Here is a 24,903-nt window from a genome sequence, read left to right on the forward strand (position 1 = left end):
AACAATCTAGCAAAACGAATGCTATTGTTATTCTCATGTGACAGATGAGGAACCTGAGACACGGGAAGATTAAATAATTTTCATGAGAAAGCGGTTGAATGGGGATTAGGAAAAAAACTATTCAGTATTGAAAATAACAAAAAGGAAAATTTCCACAGTAGCACAGGACTGTAAAGATGTAAGCTGAAACCACACAACGCAATTTTAATAACAATGAAAAATTATAATTATTTTGTGACCTTTAAACATTTTTGTCAAAACTTTAAAATTTCTCTTACTGTCAGTTGTAAATATATAGGGAGATGAAAAAAAAGAAAAAAGAAAACTAATATTTATTTAGTACATTGTAATTTAAAACATTAAAAACAATATTGTAAAGTAATTAGCCTCCAATTAAAATAAATACATTTATAATAAAATAAAAAAATAAAACATTAAAAACGAAAGTGCTTATTTGTTTGTAAGAAGCAGATACAGAATAGTTTGAACGGTGCTTGCCTTCACGTCGCACAGAGGCTGAGCACCTTTTCTCTGCCTTGGTGAACTGTCATGCTCTTTCTAAGGGTAGATCAGCTTCCAGCACTTGGTCCTTTGAGCTTCCCACATTGCGAAACTCTTCCAAGAGTACCTTCAATGTGAGGATTTTTCCCAGAGTCAGTTCCTCTGGAGTATCATCATCTTTTCATCACAGCCACTGTTTTTCCTACTTTGCCTTCATTGAATCCTCTGATTGCATCCACAGTCTTGAATGGCGGCAAGGCTGACCTCCCCATGGTTGGCTATTTATCTACAAGTTCACCTGTATTCAGTGTTATCACACTTCATTTCTTTAGTGCATTGTCATTTCTATTGGCTGATTCCCTCTTTCGATTATCTATCTTTGCAAAATGCCACGTAGGTTTATTGCTAGGAGATAAGGGGGCAACTCAGCACAAGCTTTCTGTCTGTGTGTAAACCTTAATCGATGGGCAGTGACAAACAGCAGAGACAGAATGTGAAAGAACTGGTGTGGTAAGTCACTGATGATAGGCACATCTGTGTTTATGCAGTGATTTGTGCACCAAAGTGTGTACTTTGTGTAACAACTTCCTTAATATCCTGTGGCAACTGAAAGTTGAGTTGTGTTGTGAGGAGATTGGTGTTACCTAACTAAACCATGGTAACTACAATCCATGCATATCAGAACCATGCAAAGTGAGGACTTCCTGTATACATAAGGTAGGCAGATGTATCCACGTGTCCATGGATACCCAGGTCTCCCCATGTAGCCATCACCCAGTTTCAGCCAATATCAACTCATGGCCAATCTTGCTTCATAGCAGCCTCACTGACTCTCCCCTTCCTGCACTATTTTGAAGCAAATCCCAGACATCTCACCATTTCATACATAAATATCTATTTGTAATTGAGAATGGGGTCTTGAACCCAGTTCTGTCAAATTTCAGAGACTGAACTCTTAACAATTACACTCTATTGCTTCCTGGAGAAGGTAGTAGACCCAGAAAAGTGGAATGGCGTATTGACAGTATTTGGGTTTTTTCATCTTGACAACATCCTTTTTCACCCTGTGAAGTATTATTGTCTTGATTTTTTCTGATGAGGAAACGGAGGCCCAGAGGAGCAGCGTAACCTGCCCAAGATCACACAGAGAATGAGGAACCGAATCAGGCTTTAAGTTCAGATTTTCTGATTCCATATCCCATTCTCTTTCCCGTACATCACAAGTGCCCTTCAAGATGGTTTTTAAACTTTAATCGTTGAACTTCTCCTGTGCCTAACCTCTTGTGCCACTTTGCTCCCAGCCAAGGCCAAGAACTTCAGAAACCACATATTGCTCCCTTCTCTCTGTACCTCCAGTCTTCTTTTTTTTTTTAATTTTCTTGGCAGCACTGCATAGCGTGTGGGATCTTAGTTCCCTCACCAGGGATGAAGCCTGCACTGTTGCAGTGGAAGCAACAAGTCTTAACTACTGGATCACCAGGGAAGTCCCCATACCTCCGATCTTCCTGGAATATGCTTTCAATGGCAAAATGAAAAGACAAACAAGGGGGGTTCCTCAGTGGTTCAGTGGTAAAGAATCCACCTGCCAGTTCAGGAGACACAGGAGGATCCCACATGGCTCGGAGCAACTAAGCCCGTGTGCCACGACTACTGAGCCTGTGCTCTAGAGTTGCAGGAAGGGAAACCTCTTCCAGGGCCCCAAACTGGGCTCTTGTCTAACACTTGGAAATGAATTGTCCGAGGAGACACATGTGCTGACAAAGCAAGAGATTTTATTGAAAAGGGCACCCGGGTGGAGAGCAGTAGGGTAAGGGAACCCAGGAGAACAGTTCCGCCACATGGCTCACAGTTTTATGGTGTTTGGGATTAGTTTCTGGGTTGTCTTTAGCCCATCATTCTGACTCACAGTCCATCCTGGTGGTGCATGCCTTGTTCAGCCAAGATGGATGCCAGCGAGAAGGATTCTGGGAGGTGTTGGACATGTGGTGTCTCTGTTTGACCTTTCCCAAATTCTTCCAGTGGGTGGTGGCTTATTGGTTCGGTGTTCCTTACCAGGACTTCCTGTCGTAAAACTTCCTGTCAAATGGTTACTATGGTGCCTGGTCAGGGTGGATGGTTTCAGTCAGTGTGCTTCCCCTAACACTAGGGCCCAGGAGCCACAGCTACTGAGCCCATGTGCCATAACTACGGAAGGCCTCGCCCTAGAGTCCATGCCCCACAACAAGAGGAGCCACCGCAAAGAGAAGCCCGTGTACCAGGACTAGCGAGTCGCCCCCATTCACCACAGCTAAGAAAGCCCGCGCACAGCAAGGAAACCCAGCACAGCCAAAACCAGTAAATAAATAAAATTATATAAAGAAAGAAAATAAAGAAAGGGAAGTCGCTCAGTCTCGTCCGACTCTTTGCGACCCCATGGACTGTAGCCTTCCAGGCTCCTCAGTCCATGGAATTTTCCAGGCAAGAGTACTGGAGTGGGTTGCCATTTCCTTCTCCAGGGGATCTTCCTGACACAGGGGTTGAACCCGGGTCTCCTGCATCACAGGCAGATGCTTTACTGTCTGAGCCACCAGGGAAGCCTAAAATTATATAAAAACAACAACACACAAGGACCCAGCACAAACCCCCAGGCAGGTGTAGTCGTCCCCCACACCCCCACTCCAGCCCCGATCCCCACTGGCACTGAATCCATTGCCAGGGCCACACTTGCTATGGGCCCAGGACCCTGGTCTGTCAACCACCTCCTCCTCCGCAGGTATCTTCTTTGCTTCAGACTCCAAGAAAAGTCCCATGGAGCAGGTTACTGGACTGAAACCAGCTATGCCCCCACCTATTGGCCTCACTGGGGCCTGAGTTTAAACCACTCTACTTCCTGCTATAACCCCTCAGCTCTGGATGGTAGCGTTCCTCCCGCTGAGCCTCCAGCAAAGGCAGGAACTACTGGAGTTCTCTAAAAAATGTGGAAGCAGCAGAGAAGAGAAAAAAGAGAAGGGGAGGGAGAAGAGGAAAGAGAGAAGACGCCCTACCTGGCAGTTGAATGGCACCTCCCTGAACCCTGCCACCAGTTCTAATGGGACGTGCTGTGTTCAGCTCCTAAGTGCTGAGAGAACAGGCCTGATCATAGCCTCGGGGTCTAGCTTTCTTTTTTACTACAGCTTTCTGATCTCCCTGTGAACCTTCCTTCTATTCTAGATGGCAAGCATCTTTTCTCTCCTGCTCCTGGAGAGAGTCAAGCAGGGCAGGGTCCTTTCAACCCCTTTCAGCTTCAGTTCCCCAACAGCCTCAGAACTGACTTTGGGTGTGGCTTGGACTAGGATATTTAAGGAAGGAAGTAGGAGGTTCCAAGAACAGAGGGACTGAGAGTTGCCAGAAGGAAGAAGTGGATGGTTCAGTTTAATGTTAGTACAAGGCACTGTCCCGTTATACACAGCATCCTATTGATAGAAATGGACAGTTGCTATTTTGTCTGCTCAGATTCAGCTCTGTCCCCATCCCCACCACCCAAATCCTTATTTTTGGTGACAATATTTACAAAATACCCTTTGCTCAAGGGAATTTCCTCTCTCCACTCTACCAGAATGTTCTGGTGGGACTGTCCTTCACAAAACCCATATCCCCTCCCTGGGGTAGGCTTGCAGCTCAGATCTGGCCAATCAGAGACTTCCTTGGACTTGTCTATGCTGATGAGGGAAAGAGAAGTCCTTTTCTCCTGTGGATTGCTAAGCAGAAATGAAATAAACTATTGACGAGCATTACTACCACTTGTATGGAGGAAGCGTGTTTGTAGGAAAACATGAGAACAATTACAGAAAGAAGCAGAATTGAATGTGTGTATGAAATAGAGAGAAATTGAGATATGTATCTCCATTTCTACATGTCCAGCTCTCCACCCATCCTTCTGTTTATGAAAGAGAGACTTGAAAGTCACATAGTCTTTGGATTAAGACATAATGTAAACTAATAATACCACTATGTATCAACATTTTGTTTTGTATTTTTGTTTTGTTTTTGTTTGCTTGTTTGTTTTTTTGATGTAAGCTTTAATTGGGTTTTCAATACTTCAGTTCAGTTCAGTCGCTCAGTCGTGTCTGACTTTTTGCAATCCCGTGAATCGCAGCACGCCAGGCCTCCTTGTCCATCACCGACTCCTGGAGTTCACTCAGACTCACGTCCATCGAGTCAGTGATGTCATCCAGCCATCTCATCCTTTGTTGTCCCCTTCTCCTCCTGCCCCCAATCCTTCCCAGCATCAGAGTCTTTTCCAATGAGTCAACTCTTTGCATGAGGTGGCCAAAGTACTGGAGTTTCAGCTTTAGCATCATTCCTTCCAAAGAACACCCAGGACTGATCTCCTTTAGAATGGACTGGTTGGATCTCCTTGCAGTCTAAGGGACTCTCAAGAGTCTTCTCCAACACCACAGTTCAAAAGCATCAATTCTTCGGCACTTAACTTTCTTCACAGTCCAACTCTCATATCCATACATGACTACTGGAAAAACCATAGCCTTGACTAGACAGACCTTTGTTGGCAAAGTAATGTCTCTGCTTTTGAATATGCTATCTAGGTTGGTCATAACTTTCCTTCCAAGGAGTAAGCGTCTTTTAATTTCATGGCTGCAATCACCATCTGCAGTGATTTTGGATACTAGAATAGAAACAATTTTAAAAGAAGGCTGATCCCCCAACTCCACTCCTGGCACTCTGCCAAATTGCCTCCTGCTGCTGCTTCAGTCGTGTCCAACTCTGTGTGACCCTATAGGCAGCAGCCCTCCATCCCTGGGATTACCCAGGCAAGAACACTGGAGTGGGTTGCCATTTCCTTCTCCAATGCATGAAAGTGAAAAGTGAAAGTGATGTTGTTCAGACGTGTCCGACTCTTAGCAACCCCATGGACTGCAGCCTACTAGGCTCCTCCGTCCATGGGATTTTCCAGGCAAGAGTTCTGGAGTGGGGTGTCATCGCCTTCTCCTAAAGATGGGTAAAACCTGGTCCTACCCTCAAAGAAATAAAGTCTGCAAGAAAATGAGACCTTTACAAACCACTTTAAAAAAGACAGAAAACAAGGATACAAAAGAGATACAAATAAAATTCTGCGGGATCCACAGGAGAGGAGAGACCACAGTTGTGCCCAAGGTCAGTCCAGACCCAGCTCCGAGGGTTGCTTCAGTTTGTGAATTAATGCCCAGTCTTCCAAAGTCCATTTGGGCTTTCATGGTCACTGCCATTTACTAAGGTACAACCCGCCATTATCACAACCCTGAACAGACACCTAAAGCTGCAAGCTTCGACCACTGTTTGCAGAACTCGGTTTTGTTTGTGACCCTGCCCACTCATATTTACAGTTGCCCTGAAACCTTTGCTGGGAACAGCCCCGCCCACTACCATTCCTTACGGATGCCCGGCCGCCTGATAGGTCAGACGCCATTACTTTCTGCTATACCCACAGTCAGGCTGTAGCTGAGTAGGGAGTGAAAGAAGGTAAGCGTGGACATTTATTTTCCAGGCATCGATCAAGGGAAATGAGTTTGCACGTGCCATTTGTAAGCTGTTTGCAAAATGTGCTGTATATTTAATTGTTTATTCTTCAAGGCTAAGACAGTGGTTTTCAACCTTCTCTTTCCACTCTAGGCTGGGCAAAATAGACCACAGCCAGTCGAGCCCACCCTTTCTCACATACCAATGGTAAAATAACTCAGGGATACTATTGAGGGGCCACTGTAAAGTATATTTTGGGGAATTAAGTATCAATGTGCTTTAGCAATCAGGGAATACATGATTCATATTCAAATAGCAATGCATAATTGTTTTTAGGTGTAATTATTAGAAAATTAGAGGCCAAAAAATGTAGTTGAAGCAAATATGCAACAATAATTGCTTCAAGGCTAACCAAACAAATCACAATTAACATGATAATGATGAAGCTAAGTTAACGGTACATTATAATTAAAGCAAGAATGACAACAATTGAAGACCTTGACCCAAATGTGACAATGCAAGCAGTAGGCTAATGACAAAGCACTGGTCCAGAGATGGTCAGGCACGGACAAGTCTCCATCAGAGCTTTCCTAGAAAGCCAGGCTTCACGATGAGATGCTAACTCAGAAATTAGAAATCCTCAATAAGAACTAATATCTTATTGATTTTGGGTTATGAATTCCAAATTATATTATCTATTAATAATTCACTTTTCAAGCTACTAGAGAATAGGTCTTAGATGTACATGAAAACCTGAGTGTACGTATTTGTAAATAGTTCGTCTGAAAGGACTAAAGGAAAGACTTGCTTTCTTGGGTCCATCTGAGGTTGGCCTTGGGTAGCTTTGAGAATCAGTGGTTGGAACGCTCTGGAAAACAGCTGAATTATTATTCACCAGGAGCAAAATATGAGATCTGAGAGCCAGGGACATTTATTCCACCTCTCTTGCCTTCTATAATAAGAGTTTGCCAGGACCTCAGGAGGAAGGGGCCTGGAGAAGGAAATGGCAACACACTCCACTGTTCTTGCCTGGGAAATCCCATGGACAGGGGAGCCTGGCTGGCTACAGTCCACGCAGTTGCAAAAGAGTTGAACACAACTCAGTGACTGAAACAACAATGGGAGGAACAGAAGTGTTCCAAGCTGACACTCCCAGTTAAGCTGGCTCAGAGGTTAATGTGACCTGGAAGTTTTTCACATTTCCTGATTATAACACAAACCTCCTCAAAGCAATGAAGATGGATGCTGGTGACTCACAGAAGAGTTATGATTTATTTGTGGCTAAAAAATTAAGTGAAGGAAAGACTAGGTAGTAGTTGGCCAGAAAACACAGAGTACCAGTTTCCAAAGGGTACAATGCTTTGGTATTTCTGCCTTAGAAAATAACACTCCACAATCGCATAACACTTTTAACCTTTGAAAACATACTTGCCTATGTTACTTTGATCTCCAGTGAAGGCTGCAATTTAAATCTCAGGTGTTTGGAGGCTGTTTGCAGCTTTCTGACCTCCTTTTCGCTTCCTCTTTCCTCCAACACTCTACTTTCTTCTCCTTGAGTTCACATCCTTCCTAATATAGCTTTTCTTTCTTGTTCTTTCTGCTCAGTTTCTCAGAGGTTGCTTTACAAGCTGTCCCAGGCCTTGCTTACTCTTGAAATGAACCTACAGGACTTCCCAGGGTCACTAAGAGTTAAAGAGGTGGCTCATCCTGGAATCAAAGTCTAATTCAATCTAGATCTTTTGGTATCTCTTTAAAAAATCAAAATACTTGACTTTTCGGTGTGTTAAAAAGCAAACATTCATTGAGTAAATTTAAGAACCCTATTGGCTTTATCCAAGGATTCATGAATTGGATAGCAGCCCATCTAGTAATTAGAAAGGAACACTAAGGATCATACCAAATAGAAGGTTTTTATAGGTAGATTGGGGCTGGGAAAAGAAAGAACAATTACCACATCTTTCTTTGGGGATGGAAAGGGTCTATTGGGTGGATTTCCATACTACTGCTGACCAGGAAATTGCAGATGGACTGAACCTGAATTAGATAGGTATTGAGTTTTACTTTGGTGATGTGCATTGAGCACAAGTGACTCCGTTTGGGTCCTGTTTTTTTTGTTTGTATTGTTTTTGATAAGTGAGTCAGGTAGAAGCCTTCACTCCTGGATGATGATCCTAGTAAGTGGGTTTATGAATTGTGAGTGACTCGTGCATAGCATAGCCTGTCCCCTGACTCCACCTCACTGAGGCAGCCAGCACCAGCTTGAGTGTCTCTTTCTTATGAAACCTACAGTTCAGTAATTGGGGGATTGCTATGGATTGAACTGTGGCCCCCCCATACTTGTGTTGAAGCCGTAACTCCCAGTACCTCAGAATGTGACTTTATTTGAAGATAGGGTTTTTTTTAGGCAATCAAGTTAAAATGAGGTCAATAGGGTGGGCCCATATCCAGTAAGACTGGAGTCATTTTCAAATGGGAAATTTGGACAGAGACAGACCGTGGGGTCGCTAAGTCAGACACGACTGAGCAACTTCACTTTCACTTTTCACTTTCATGCATTGGAGAAGGAAATGGCAACCCACTCCAGTGTTCTTGCCTGGAGAATCCCAGGGACGGGGGAGCCTGGTGGGCTGCAGTCCATGGGGTTGCACAGAGTCAGACACGACTGAAGCGACTTAGCAGCAGCAGCAGCAGCAGACTTAAATAGAGGGACGAAATGTGAAGAGACACAGGGAGAAGCCAAGCCAGTGAGAGAGGCTTGGGACAGATGTTTTCTTCACAGGCCTCAGAAGGAGACAAGCCTGCCAACACTTTGGTCTTGGACTTCCAGCTGCCAGAATCCCTGGCAAGTTAATACAGGGGGCAACAGAGCCAAGGAGACTTTGCTACCTCCTCACAGAATTATTTTAGGAATTAAATAAGTTAACTTAAGGAGGTAAAAGACCTATTCTCAGGAAACTGTAAGACATTGAAGAAAGAAATAGAAGACAACATAAAGAAATGGCAACATATACTGTGTTCATGGATTGGAAGAATGAACATTGTGAAAACGATCCTGCTACTACTGCCGAAGTCAATCTACCAATTCAGAATAATCCCTACCAAAATACCAATGGTATTTTCCACAGATGTAGAACACATATTTCAAAAAATTGTGTGGAAACACAGAAGAGCCTGAGTAGCCAAAACAATCTTGAGAAAGGACAGACCTGGAGGTATCAAGCTCCCTAAACTCAGACTGTCCTACAAAGCTGCGATAATCAAAACTTTATGGTAGTGGCACAAAAACAGACACACAGATAAATGGAACAGAGTAGAGAGCTAAGAAATAAACCCACATACTTATGGTTAATTGATCTATGGCAAAGGAAGCAAGAATGTATAATGGAGAAAAGACGGTCTCTTCAATAAGTGGTACTGGGAAACTGGACAGCTACATGCAAAAGAATAAATTAGAACATTTTCTCACACCATATACAAAAATAAACTCAATATGGATTAAAGACCTTTGTGTAAGACTGGATACTATAAAACTCTTAGAGGAAAACATAGGCAGCATACTCTGTAACATAAATTGTAGTAATATTTTTTGTATCAATACTTTAAGGCAAAGGAAACAAAAGCAAAAATAAACAAATGGAACCTAGTTAAACTTAAAAGCTTTTGTGCAAGAAGGAAGCCATTGACAAAACAAAAAGATCACCTATTGAACAGGAGGAAATAGTTGCAAATGATATGACCAACAAAGAGTTAACATTCAAAATATATAAACAGCTCATACAACCCAATATAAAAAAACCCAAACAACCAATTACAAAATGAGCAGAAGATATTCAGATGACCAGCTAATCATCAGAGACATGCCAATCAAAGCCACGATGAGATAATACATCACACTTGTCAGAATGACTATCATCAGAAAGACAGAAATAACAAATGTTGGAGGAGATGTGGAGAAAAGAGAACTCTTGTAGACAGCTGGCAAGAATGTAAATTGGTGCAGCCACTGGGGAAAACAGTATGGAGATTCCTCAAAAAACTGAAAATGGGACTACCATATAATCTAATAATTCTACCCTTGGGTATATTCCAGAAGAAAATGAAAACACTAATGAAAAGTACACTTGCACTTCAATGTTCATAGCATTATTTTTACAATAGGCAAGATATGGAAGCAGCCTAAGTACCCATTAACAGACGACTGGAAAAGGAAGATGTGGTATATATACACACACACACACATACACACAATAGAATACGGCTCAGCCATAAAAAGAATGAAATAATGCCATTTGCAGCAACATGGATAGATCTAGAGATTATCATATTAAGTGGAGTAAATCAGACAGAGAAAGATGAATAACATATAATATCAGAAAAAGGTGGATATGTGAAATCTAAAAAAAAAAAGAATTATTTATAAAACAGAAACAAACTCACAGATATGGAAAACAAATTTATGGTTACCAAAGGGGAAATGTCAAGGAGAGGGACGGCATAAATTAGGAGGTTGGGATTAACATGTATAAACCGTGTGTGTACTTGCTCAGTTGCTTCAGTCGTGTCCAACTCTTTGTGACCCCATGGACTGTGACCTGCCAGGCTCCTTTGTCCATGAGATCCTCCAGTCAAGAAAACTGGAGTTGGTTGCCATGCTCTCCTCCAGGGCATCTTCCCAACCCAGGGATCGAACCTGCATCTCTTACGTCTCCTGCAGTAGCAGGCAGTTTCCATACCACTAGTGCCACCTGGGAAGCCCAACATGTACACACTGCTGCTGCTGCTAAGTCACTTCAGTCGTGTCCAACTCTGCAACCCCAGAGACGGCAGCCCGCCAGGCTCCCCTGTCCCTGGGATTCTCCAGGCAAGAACACTGGGGTGGGTTGCCATTTCCTTCTCCAATGCATGAAAGTGAAAAGTAAAAGTGAAGTTGCTCACTTGTATCCTACTCTTCAAGACCCCATGGACCGTAGCCTACCAGGCTCCTCTGTCCACGGGATTTTCCAGGCAAGAGTACTGGAGTGGGGTGCCATTGCCTTCTCCAATATACACACTGCTGCTGCTGCTACTAAGTTGCTTCAGTCGTGTCCGACTCTGTGCAATCCCATAGATGGGAGCCCACCAGGCTCCCCCATCCCTGGGATTCTCCAGGCAAGTGGAATGCCATTTCCTTCTCCAATGCATGAAAGTGAAAAGTGAAAGTGAAGTTGGTCAGTCGTGTCTGACTTTTAGCTACCCCATGGACTTCACCCTACCAGGCTTCGCCACCCATGGGATTTTCCAGGCAAGAGTATCGCCTCTCCGAATATACACACACTACTATCTATAAAATAGATAATTAATAAGGGCCTTCTGTATAGTACAGAGAACTCTACTCAATATTCTGAAATAACCTGTGGAGAAAGAAACTGAAAAATTATATATATATATATATATATATATATATATATATATATGCATAACTTAATCACTTTTCTGTACACCTGAAACTAACATAACTTTGTAAATCAACTATACTCCAATATAAAAATTTTTTAAAAACAATTTACCCATAAAAAAGGAATGAACTTTTGAAATCTTCAACAAAATGGATGTGCCTAGAGGGCATTACGCTTAGTGAAGTAAGTCAGAGAAAGATAAATACTATATGTTCTTACTTACATGTGGAATCTAAAAGAGCTGAACTCATAGAAACAGAAAGGAATGGTAGTTGCCAGAGGTTTGGAGATGGAAGATAAGGAGAGATGTTGGTCAAAGGGTACAAACTTCCAGTTAGAATAACTTCTGGGGATCAAATGGACAGCTTGGTGACTATAGTTAACAACACTGTCTTATGAACCCGGCTCTAAGGAGCTTTGTGAGGGATGCCTATGGGCCAAACAAGCTGCCACATCCCACGCTGGTCTGGGAAAGACTTTAGGTTCTGTCTGGACAGGACTCTCTGAGGACGAGTAGGGACTTAGGAAGAGGTGGATGGTGATGGGAGAATGGGTTGCCCTTAGGAAACTCAGGAAAGGGTCCACAAGTATCTGGTGGTGTCAAGGAGTCCTGGCCTTAGGATGCTGTGGCACCATGGAGGTGGTTCCGTGTGCGAGTCATGGCGGGATTCAGTGCTGGAAACAAGGGCGAGGGACCACGAAGCTGGTGGGGACTCAAGGGACCTTTGTGACTGTGACCTCATCTCGGGCTCTGATGGAGATCTTGCTGTTGTTGTCTAGTCAGTAAGTCGCATCAGACTCTCTTGCTACCCCATGGACTGTAGCCCATCAGGCTCCTCTGTTTATGTAGCTCTGCTGGCACCTAAACACTGAGAGCTCCACATGTCCAGTCTGCAAAGCTGGCTCCTCGAAGCAAAAACAAAACAAAACAAAACAAAAATCCCTATAAATTTATATACATGAAAGTCGCTAACAGACTCAGTTCAGTTCAGTTCAGTCACTCAGTCGTGTCTGACTCTTTGCGACCCCATGGACTGCAGCACTCCAGGCTTCCCTGTCCATCACCAACTCCCAGAGCTTGCTCAAATTCATGTCCATCGAGTTAGTGATGCCATCCAACCATCTCATCCTAACAGACTAGATCTTAACTGTTCTTAAGACAGCCACCACAACCACGACAAAATGGTACCTACGTGAGTTGATGGATGTACTAATTAATCTTGCTGTAATAATTATTTTGCAGTAAGTACATGTATTAAATCATCACTGTATACCTTAAACTTACACAATGTTATGTGTCAATTACACCTCAATAAAGCTGGGAAAAATGCAATTTTTAAAAAAGAAGTGACTCACTGTTGACATTGTAGCCTCGGCCGTGCCCATGAGCACTTAAAGGGAAGATCAGGACTTCTCTGGTGACACAGTGGATAAGAATCTGCCTGCCAATGTGAGTGACATGGGTTTGATCCCTGGTCTGGCAGGATTACACTTGCCAAGGAGCAACTGAGCCCGTGAGCCACAACTACTGAGCCATGGGCAGCAACTACAGAAGCTGTGTGCCTGGAGCCGGTGCTAGGCAACAAGAGAGGCTGCTGCAACGAGAAACCTGTGCAATCCCATACAAAGCAATGAAGACCCGGTGAAGCAAAATTAACTAATTAGCTAATCAATTAATTAAGAAAAGTCAAAATGTAAAAAAAAAAAAAAAAAGAAGGGAAGTCCACCTCACATGCTATTTTAGGGGCCCCATTAAGTAGGCAGTGAGAAAACTCTGGAGGAGAAATAAAATTACAATCAATAAATCAGAGCAAGGATATGTAAAGCCCCAGTAAAGATTTAAAAAAAAAAGGAGAGGCTTCTGGATATACAAAGCAAGGGTCTTATTTGATAAATATGTTAGCATAACCCAACACAGAATGAGTTCTCCTGGGGCTGAGGAGGGGAGTGGGGACTGTCAACTGGAGACTTTGGTTAGGAAAGGGAGGACTGAGGTGCCTTTGTCAGCTGAGCCTGGCTAAGAGTGCCCACACTGGGGATGAAGATATCAGATTTTCCTGGGAGGTCTCTGACAGGAAGTAAACCCCTGAGCCCATCTGGGTCCGGTGCGGCCAGGAAGCAGCACCAAGGTAGCACTTAACTATAATAAAGTGATTCAGGGTAAGAACCCTCTGCCTCTGTGAAACCTAGTGTTGCAGTTTGCATTTAAAAAGGACAAAGCACAGGAAAGAAAATCTGTAAAGATCCTTGTGCTCTGAGTGAAGAACTAAGGCTCTCTGACTGGTGCATCTAGTCTGCAAAGAACAGGAAAGGCATCACACTTGCCAGACTGGCCTGCCTTTGGGGTGTCACCATCCCAGGGAGGGGGAGTCATCATTTTGTCCGTTCATTCATTCATTCAGGTGTTTTTGAGCCAGTTTGTTTCTTGTTGTTTGTTTAGTTGCTCAATCGCGTCCAACTCTTTGTGAGCCATAGACTGTGGCCCATCAGGCTTCACTGTCCCTGGAATTTTCTAGGCAAGAATACTGGGGCAGCTTGCCATTTCCTATTCTAGGCGACCTTCCCCACCCAGGGATACAACCCATGTCACTTGCATTGGCAGATGGATTTTTTTTTTTTTTTTTTTAACCACTGAGCCACCTGGGAAGCCCCATGGCCCAGTGCTAAATCCTGGAGATACAAAAATAAATGTTAACAACCAGTCCGACTAAGAACCTTAACCTTGGGATCTGTGTAATCTATAATCCAGTTCAAACAAGCATCTGCTGGCGTCCCCCAGGGGGTTAGGAAGGGCAGGTATAACACAGAGGAGCACAAGTCTAATTGAGCAGAGCAGAAGCCATTTGAGGAGTGAAATGCCAATCCACCTGGGGTCCTGGGTCCACAGCCTTACAGCCTCTTTCTGGGAAAGGTAACTGGGACACCTTACAGTAGAAATACAGCCCCAATTACAGCACCACCACTGATAAGCACTTAGCCAAAATTATCACGAGCTAAACAAGGTTAGGTAAGCAGATGTCAGCTGAAAAAAAAAGAAGCACAATGTGAAAATTGAACATTATGTTTTATTCTGAGGACTTAAGCCTGGGAGACAGCCTTTCAGCTCTGAGGGACTCATCCAAAGAGGTAATGGAAGAGCCAGGGTATATATGAGTTGATTACTGCTAATCACAAAACATATCTCAAATGAATGATTTTAGTGCTTTTCCATGTTTGGGAAGATGCTAGAGTTTGGGCTGACTGAAATCATTCCTTCAATATGCACCTAAACTATTTTAGGGCCAGTATCCTGTTTTTCTCCATCTTGAATCCCCATGGGTACATTGTCAGGAGCCCTGCAGTGGGTGACAGCTTTAGGGTGCAACATCCTTTGTTTACTAAGATGGCAGGTGATACGCTTTGTCCTCACAGATGTTTCTAAAATGGTGCCAGGGCCTTTCAGATCTGTTCACTGACTGCCCCACTGGCTGACTTCCCTGACTGAGCAATCCTTCTTGGGTCCGGAAACAAACCAGCCCAAAGTCACCCCTGGATTCTGGGTCTAGATGGCACTTTAACCAGGATAGTGCCTTTCATTTTCAAAATTTTGTTGTTGTTCAAGCCAGATTGTCCACTTCTTTTTCAAGCGTGGATGTCAAGACCAATGAGCCTAAAAGCCACCTTTCTGGGATCAGAGTAGATGGAAAAAGTGTACTATTTCCCACCCAGTGCTTTGCATGAATTTGCATATTCCAACATATGACTTTATATGCTGAAGTTTAAAAGCATTATTCAAGTAGGAAAAATTAAACAAAACAAAGCACTTTAGTCCTATTCCAGATCTGGCCTCATTTCTCTACCTATAAAATACAGTTTCCTTCAAGGGATCTTCCCAATCCAGGGATCGAACCCGGGTCTTCTGCATTGCAGGCAGATTCTTTGCCATCTGAGCCACTAAGGAAACCCATAAAATAGAGATTAGTCTTAATAACCTTTGTTTGCTGGGTCCTTCCATACTAAGAGCCATTGAATTTTCTTGGCCTGAAACAGCTGATTGAGATCCATTGGAAGTTTAATAGTTGCCTATTGCCACATAACTAATGACCACAAAATTTAGTGGTTTAAAACAGCAAATGTGTATCATCTCAGTTTCTTTAGGTCAGGATTTCAAGAGCAACTGAACAGTTGATAGTTCCGCTCAAGGGATCCCATGAAGTTGCAGTTAGGAAGTTGGCATGGGTGGCAGCCATTTTAAGGCTTGACTGGGGTTGGAGGACCCACTTCTAAGATGGCTGAACTCACACAACCATTGGCAGGAGGTCTCCATCCCATGCCACATGGACCTCATGACATGGCAGCTGTCTTCCCCCAGAGCCAGTGATCCAAGACAGAGTGGCCAAGTGAAAGTCACATGACTCAGTCTCAGAAGTAACTCAGATCCTTCTGCCGTATTCTGTCTATTAGCAGGCGTCAGTAACTCTGGCTCCTAATCAAAAAAAGGAGGATCAAGCTCCCATCACTAGCTGAAGGGTGGAGGGTCAAAGGGTGAGTGGACATAATTCAAACTACCACAGAAGGGAATGGGAGGGAGGGCTACATAAGGTTACAGAGGGAGCCTGGAGCAAAACTGTGAATCAGAGTCTCATCCTGGCTCGGAGTCTCAGATGCGTTCTCACTTTTACTCATCAGTCCACCTCAGACCATTATGTGTTGTATTTCTCCTGAGGGGTAGCTGTGCCCCTGAGGAGATGGCCAGATAAGCTAGTGTACTAAGCCCTCCCCGACCCCCCAGGTATTGCCAACATTTCCTTAGAGGAACCTGCCTCTGCTGAGAAAGTAAAAGCTATCCTCTTGGAGAAAGAATGAATTTAGAGGCAGCTGCCTGGAGGACGTTGTGAGGTAACTGCCCAAAGTACTCACAAATATCAGGTCTCTTCCAGAGAGCTCGCATGCAGCAAAGAATCAAGCATAAATGTCCAACATGCTACATTCCCCCAAGCCTGCTCTGTTCCCTTCTGACCTCTGAGGTAGAATAAGCCCCGGGCCTAGTGGTGGCACCCTCCAGGGGAGTCCTTCTCACCAGCCTCTGCTTCTGATCCTGCATTAGGATCACAAACCCAGGAGAAATGCTTCAAGTCCTTACTGAGAGGGCATGCTTCTGTGCCCGGAGCTCCCTTGTTCCTCTCTCCCATGTTTCATCAATTAAACTGAACTACCTCCCATCCCAGAGTGGACAGCAGACAAAAAACAGTTTCTTGGAGTCCTTCTGGGTTGGGGCTCTAGAGTCACCTCTCATGACTGTATATTCTCTGGGGCCAACCAGCCAGGCCTGGATCCAGCAGAAACAACAGGGAGCTGGGCCTGTCGCTGATCGAGAGTTCTCCAGTTTGCCTTCAGTGGTCAGTTCCAATCACCAGATGATGTTCTTCAGATGTCCAAAGACAGCATAGAGCTCTCTAATGTCTAGATCAGGGATGCCCAACCTCTGGGATCTAATGCCTGTTGATCTGAGGTGGAACTGATGTAAGAACAGAAATAAAGTGTACCATGAATATAATGTGCTTGAATCTTCCCGAAACCACCCCACTTCCCCCACTCCACGGAAAAATTGTCTTCTTCCATGAAACTGGTCCCTCGTGCCAAAAAAGGCTGGGAATGGCTGATTTAGGCTAAGTGCTAGCAGCTTGTTCTTCAGTCGCTCAGTCACGTCTAACTCTTTGTAACCCCACGCCAGCCTTCCCTGTCCTTGACTACCTCCCAGAGTTTGCTCAAACTCACGTCCATTGAGTCGATGCCATCCAACCATCTCATCCTGGATGAAATGAACCAATTCCTTTAAAGACCATCTGCCAAAACTCACACAGAAAGAAATGGACCATGTGAATAGGCCTACAACCATTAAAGAAATTGAGTCAATCATTAACAACTTTCTAAAACAAGAAAGCACCAGGCCCAGATGAGTTCATTGGGGAATTTTATCCAACATTTAAAGAAGAAATTATACCAATTCTTTGCAATTTATTCCAACAGATAGAAGTCAACGAAATATTCTAAACTCATTCTATGAGGCCAGCATTACTTTAATATAAAAACAAGTCAAAGATAGTACAAGAAAAGCATAGACCAATATCTGCCATGAACATAGATGAAAACTCATCAACAAATTGAATCCAACAGTGTACAAAAAGATTTATGTATCATGACTGAGACAGATTCATCCTTGGTAGGCAAGGATGGATCAATATTTGAAAAATCAATTAATATATCACATCAGCCATTCAAAAAAGAAAAATCATATGAACATGTGAATAGATGCATAAAAAACATTTCACAAAATTCAACACCAATTCATGATTAAAAATTCAGTGTGAAAGACTGGGCATGTGTAGGATAAGGGTTATATGGGAACTCTCTACTTTCTGCTCAGTTTTGCTGGAAATTGAAACTTGCTCTAAAAAAAGTTTGTTAATAATTAAATAAACAAAAAAGATAGTATGTACATGTAAGAAGACATGTAATATTCATCCTTAACATACCATTCACTTCAACATTTGTCTCTTTTTCTTAATACATAGTTATTTTTGAAATAGTGTCTAATTTGAGACACCTTTAAGATCTTAAGACTCAAGCCAAAGGTTCTTCCTAACACCAAATGCCAACTCCAGGCATCTTTTGTCTTCTGACTTGAGGACTTTATTCAAAATGCTAATCTCAAAAGTTAAAGGCATTTTCTATTTTTCTCCCAAACTTTAAACTTTTTATTTTGTATTGAGGTAGGGCTTCCTTTGTACCTCAGAGGGTAAAAAATCCACCTGCAACGCAGGAGACCTGTGTTCAATCCCTGGCTCAGGAAAATCCCCGGGGGGAAGGAACAGCAGCCCACTCTAGTATTCTTGCCTGGAGAATCCCACTGACAGAAGAGCCTGGCAGGCTACGTTCCATGGAGGTCTTAAAGAGTTGGACCTGACTGAGCAACTAAGCAAGAACACACAGCTGATTAGGGCTTCCCTGGTGGCTCAGACGGTAAAGAGTCTGCCTACAATCAGGGAGACCCAGGTTTGATCACTGGATCAGGAATATCCCCTGGAGAAGGATCTTCCCACTCCAGTATTCTTGCCTGGAAAGAATTTCATGGACATAGGAACCTGGCCAGTTACAGTCCATGGGGTCTGGTGGCGCTAGTGGTAAAGAACTCACTTGCTAATGCAGGCAACCTAAGAGACACAGGTTCGATCGATCCCTGAGTTAGGAAGATCCCCTGGAGGAGGGCATGGCAACCCTCTCCAGTATCCTTGCCTGGAAAATCCCATGGACAGAGGAGCGTGACAGGCTATAATCCATGGGGTCACAAAGAGTCAGACACAACTGAGCAACTTCACTTCCTGGTAATGGACACTTAGGTTGCTTAGTCCATGTCTTGACTATTGTAAACAGTGCTGCAATGAACATTGCGGTGCATGTACCCTTTCAGATCATGTTTTTCTCCAGGTATATGTGCAGGAGTGGGATTGCAGGGTCATATGGTAGTTCTATTTTTAGTTTTTTAAAGAAAACTCCATACTGTTCTCCATAGTGGCTATACCAATTTACATTCCCACCAAAAGTGTAAGAGCATTCCCTTGTCTTCCATCCTCTCCAGCATTTGTTGTTTGCAGATTTTTGGACAATAGCCATTCTGACCAGTGTGAGGTGACATCTTATTGTAAGTTTGGTTTTCATTGCTCTAATGACTAGTGATGTTGAACATCTTTTCATGTGCCTATTTCCCATCTGTATGTCTTCTTTGGAGAAATGTCTGTTCACATCTTCTGCCTATTTTTTTTGAGTGGGCTGTTTGTTTTGATTTTGGTAAATGTCATAAGCTGCTTGTAAATTTTGGAGACTAATCCCTCATTGGTCACATCATTTGCAAATATCTTCTCCTAATCTGTGTTGTCTTTTCATTTTATTTATTGTTTCCTTTGCTGTGTAAAAGCTTTTGAGTTTAAGTAGGCTGAACACTCTCTGACATAAATCTCAGCAACATCTTTTTCGATCCATTTCCCAGAATAATGGAAATAAAAACAAAAATAAACAAATGGGACCTGAAGGAGTTTTCTAATCAATCTTAACTTCCCTAATAACCCATTATTAACCTGAATGTTTTTCATTAGGATACATAAATAACTTGTAAAAATTTATATCATTTGGCATATTCATATTATACTGTCATTAAAATAAATATATTTGAAATGTATATTTAAACATCATGCATGACAAATGTTTGTTAGAAATGCTAGAACTTGAAGACGTATTTAGTGACAATACTAAGTTGCTCAGTATTACATATAGCTTGCTATTTTTGCATTAACTTGTATTTATATTTTTCCTCACATTATTTTAATTCAAAATTAAAAAAAAATAAGAGTAACAAATGGAAAGGAAGACGGGTGGGTGGGACAAGGAGAGAAAAAAGGAACTTCAACTGTATTGTCTAAGTTTTTAAAGGAATCTATCATGAAGCTTCTGGTTTTCTCCTAAAGTGCCCCGAGGAAGTAAAAGTTCCTCAAGTTTCGTACCCATTTTGTAAAGTAATTCTTTCATTTGACCTGAAGTCGCACCTTCAATTTTGAGAGGCTTTCTGAAATCTGTTAATTTAATTTGGTTTGCTCTATCTTTACCATTGCAATTTTATAGTAGCACCCTTGAAAAGAATAGTGTTCTTGCCTGGAGAATCCCAGGGATGGCAGAGTCTGTTGGGCTGCCGTCTATGGGGTCCCACAGAGTCCAACACGACTGAAGCAACTTAGCAGCAGCAGGATTAAATCTAAGTTTTATCACATGTTAGTGGTTTGGTGTCAATTAAGTTATTTAATTCATTTTCTTTGTCTGTAAAATGTTGGTAAGAAAAACATTCCTCTCTGGTTGTTGTGAGGTAATATATGTAGTAGTAGCTGACATAAAGCTGATATCCAGTAAATGCTAGTTTCTTTAAGACATAAATCACAGTATTTCTTAGTTTTTGAACTATTTGTAGAAAGAATGCATGCATGAAGGAATGCCAGGAGAATTATACAGTCATTGATGAAGTAGGTGTTAATATAGTGAGATAGCATGTTAGAGACTTTTCATGGAAATGTAAGTAATAAGGTAAAACATCAGTGATAGTTCATTGGTTAGTTCAGTTCAGTTTAGTCGCTTGGTCGTGTCCGACTCTTTGCGACCCCATGAACTGCAGCATGCCAGGCCTCTCTGTCCATCACCAACTCAGAACCTACCCAAACCTATGTTCATTGAGTCAGTGATGCCGTCCAACGATCTCATCCTCTGTCGTCCCCTTCTCCTCCTGCCCTCAATCTTTCCCAGCATCCGGGTCTTTTCAAATGAGTCAGCTCTTCGCATCAGGTGGCCAAAATATTGGAGTTTCAGCTTCAACATCAGTCCTTCCAATGAACACCCAGGACTGATCTCCTTTAGGATGGACTGGTTGGATCTCCTTGCAGTCCAAGGGACTCTCAAGACTCTTCTACAACACCACAGTTCAAAAGCATCAATTCTTCGGCGCTCAGCCTTCTTCACAGTCCAACTCTCACATCCATACGTGATTACTGGAAAAACCATAGCCTTGACTAGACGGACTTTTGTTGACAAAGTAATGCCTCTACTTTTTAATATGCTGTCTAGGTTGGTCATGACTTTTCTTCCAAGGAGTAAGCATCTTTTAATTTCATTGCTGTGATCCCCATCTGCAGTGATTTCAAAACCCCCAAAAATAAAGCCCGCCACTGTTTCCACTGTTTCTCCATCTATTTCCCATGAAGTGATGGGACCAGATGCCTTGATCTTAGTTTTCTGAATGTTGAGCTTTAAGCCAACTTTTTCACTTTCCTCTTTCATTTTCATCAAGAAGCTCTTTAGTTCTTCTTCACTTTCTGCCTTAAGGGTGGTGTCACCTGCATATCTGAGGTTACTGATATTTCTCCCGGAAATCTTGATTCCAGCTTGTGCTTCTTCCACCCCAGCATTTCTCATGATGTACTCTGCATATAAGTTAAATAAGCAGGGTGACAATATATAGCCTTGACGTACTCCTTTTCCTATTTGGAACCAGTCTGTTGTTCCATGTCCACTTCTAACTGTTGCTTCCTGACCTGCATATAGGTTTCTCAAGAGGCAGGTCAGGTGGTCTGGTATTCCCATCTCTTGAAGAATTTTCCACAGTTGATTGTGATCCACACAGTCAAAGGCTTTGGCATAGTCAATAAAGCAGAAATAGATGCTTTTCTGAAACTCTCTTGCTTTTCCCATGATCCAGCGGATGTTGGCAATTTGATCTCTGGTTCCTCTGCCTTTTCTAAAACCAGCTTGAACATCTGGAAGTTCATGGTTCCTGTATTGCTGAAGCCTGTCTTGGAGAATTTTGAGCATGACTTTACTAGCGTGTGAGATGAGTGCAATTGTGTGGTAGTTTGAGCATTCTTTGGCATTGCCTTTCTTTGAGATTGGAATGAAAACTGACCTTTTCCAGTCCTGTGGCCACTGCTGAGTTTTTCAAATTTGCTGGCATATTGAGTGCAAGACTTTCACAGCATCATCTTTTAGGAATTGAAATAACTCAACTGGAATTCTGTCACCTCCACTAGCTTTGTTCATAGTGATGCTTTCTAAGGCCCACTTGACTTCACATTCCAGGATGTCTGGCTCTAGGTCAGTGATCACACCATCGTGATTATCTGGGTCGTGAAGATCTTTTTTGTACAGTTCTTCTGTGTATTCTTGCCACCTCTTCTTAATATCTTCTGCTTCTGTTAGGTGCATACCATTTCTGTCCTTTATTGTGCCCATCTTTGCATAAATGTTCCCTTGGTATCTCTAATTTTCTTGAAGAGATCTCTAGTCTTTCCCATTCTATTGTTTTCCTCTGTTTCTTTGCATTGATCACTGAGGAAGGCTTTCTTATCTCTTCTTGCTATTTTTTGGAACTCTGCATTCAGATGCTTTTATCTTTCCTTTTCTCCTTTGCTTTTCACTTCTCTTCTTTCCACAGCTATTTGTAAGGCCTCCTCAGACAGCCATTTTGTCTTTTTGCATTTCTTTTTCTTGGGGATGGTCTTGATCCCTGTCTCCTGTACAGTGTCACAAACCTCTGTCCATAGTTCATCAGGCTCTCTGTCTATCATATCTAGTCCCTTAAATCTTTTTCTCACTTACACTGTATAATCATAAGGGATTTGATTTAGGTCATACCTGAATGGTCTAGTGGTTTTCCCTACTTTCTTCAATTTAAGTCTGAATTTGGCAATAAGGAGTTCATGATATGAGCCACAGTCAGCTCCCGGTCTTATTTTTGCTGACTGTATAGAGCTTCTCCATCTTTGGCTGCAAAGAATATAATCACCCTGATTTCGGTGTTGGCCATCTGGTGATATCCATGTGTAGATGGATATCTTCTCTTGTGTCATTGGAAGAGGGTGTTTGCTATGACCAGTGAGTTCTCTTGGCAAAACTCTATTAGTCTTTGCCCTGCTTCATTCTGTATTCCAAGGCCAAATTTGCCTGTTACTCCAAGTGTTTCTTGACTTCCTACTTTTGCATTCAGTCCCGTATAATGAAAAGGACATCTTTTTTGGATGTTAGTTCTAAAAGGTCTCATAGGTCTTCATAGAACTGTTCAACTTCAGCTTCTTCAGCATTACTGGTTGGGGCATAGACTTGGATTACTGTGATATTGAATGGTTTGCCTTGGAAGCGAACAGAGATAATTCTGTCGTTTTTGAGATCGCATCCAAGTACTGCATTTCAGACTCTTTTGTTGACTATGATGGCTACTCCATTTCTTCTGAGGGATTCCTGCCCACAGTAGTAGATATAATGGTCATCTGAGTTAAATTCACCCATTCCAGTCCATTTTAGTTTGCTGATTCCTAGAATGTTGCCGTTCACTCTTGCCATCTCTTGTTTGACCACTTCCAATTTGCCTTGATTCATGGACCTGACATTCCAGGTACCTATGCAATATCGTTCTTTACAGCATCGGACCTTGCTTCTATCACCAGTCACATCCACAGCTGGGTATTGTTTTTGCTTTGGCTCCATCCCTTCATTCTTTCTGGAGCTATTTCTCCACTGATCTACAGTAGCATATTGGGCACCTACCGACCTGGGAAGTTCATCTTTCATTGTTTATAGTTCATTGATAGGTGTTTTAAAGATAAAGGATGAGTAAGTTAGTGCTTTCAAGCACACCATTGAAAATGAGGTTGATGTTTCATTGTAAAATGTGTGATACGAGAAATTAATTAAATTGTCTTTACTAGTCTTAAACTACCATCAGTAGCATGGATGGGTCTAGTTATGTCATATAATGAATCAGATAGTTACCTGTATTAACAACAAAATAAAAGTCATGATCCACAGTTACCAAGAATGAAATGGGTTGGAGGTGGGGAGTTGTATAAGTGAAGCATGAAGATGTCTTGTAGGTTTGAATGTAATAGCAGCTGTGGTTAATATATGATCTTCTGAAGGACCAAGGTAATAGATAGATAAGCCTCTTGACTAACAATCAGAAAAATCAGAAGAGTAAAAGGTCTTGTTTCTTTTTTTGTCCACTCTAGGTCCTAAGGTCTTTTAGAATAGAAAGTGGCTAGACAAATATTTCTCAAAGTAATCAAGTATTTTCATAGTGTGTACCATGTCATCAATAAGCAGCAAATGGATATCATGTGTCTCCAGAGGGAATATTCTGAAAAGGACATATCAATTATGGAAGATTCTCACCAGAAATGCGGAACTCAAATCTAATCATTAGAAAACATCAGCCAAACCCATAATAAGGAATGTTCTATAAAGTAATTGGTTTGTATTCTACAAAAAATGTCAATGTGACTAAAACAAAGATAGGCAGGGGCACTGCTCCAGACTGGAGGCAAAGGGATGTTACACTAAATGCAATGCGTGGTCCTTGAATTGGATCCTCTTTAGATGAAAAAAAGTGGTTATAAAAGGCATTGAGGCAATTGATAAAACTGGAATATTGGTTATGTATTAGATAAGAATAGTTCATCAAGGTTAAACTTTCCAAATTTGATTACAATGTCATGTAGGGTAAATATCTTTATTCTTAAAAATACAGACTAAAATTTTAAGGAGTAAAGGGGCATAATATGCAACCTACTCTTTTAAAAATTTTTTATTGAAATATAGTTGACTTACAATTCTATGTTACTTTCATGTGTACAGCAAAATGTTTCAGTTATATTCTCTTCCATTATAGGTTATGACAAGATACTAAGTACAGTTTTCAATGCTATACAGCAGATCCTTCTTGGTTAAATACTTTATACACAGTGGTGTGTATATTTTAATCCCAAATTCATAAATTATCCTTTCCCAGCCTCTCCCCTTTGGTAACCATAAGTTTGTTTTCTATGTCCACGAGTCTATTTCTCTCTTGTAAATAAGTTCAATTGTATCATTTTTTAGATTCCACACATAACTGATATCATATGATATTTCTCTTTCTCTGACTTCACTT

The 24,903-nt window shown here is 42.1% G+C and overlaps 1 protein-coding gene across 1 annotated transcript in view; it reads left to right on the forward strand.

The window, feature by feature from the left end:
• Nucleotides 1–5,914: 5,914 nt before the first annotated feature.
• LPGAT1 (lysophosphatidylglycerol acyltransferase 1) overlaps nucleotides 5,915–24,903 on the forward strand; it is a 128,243-nt gene continuing 109,254 nt past the window's right edge. The window contains exon 1 of the mRNA NM_001083756.2: nucleotides 5,915–5,976. The gene's annotated coding sequence lies outside the window, so the exon portion shown is untranslated. The remainder of the gene's footprint in view (nucleotides 5,977–24,903) is intronic.

The sequence above is a fragment of the Bos taurus genome, chromosome 16 (assembly GCF_002263795.3).
Source record: "Bos taurus isolate L1 Dominette 01449 registration number 42190680 breed Hereford chromosome 16, ARS-UCD2.0, whole genome shotgun sequence".
Classification (NCBI taxonomy): Eukaryota; Metazoa; Chordata; class Mammalia; order Artiodactyla; family Bovidae; genus Bos; species Bos taurus.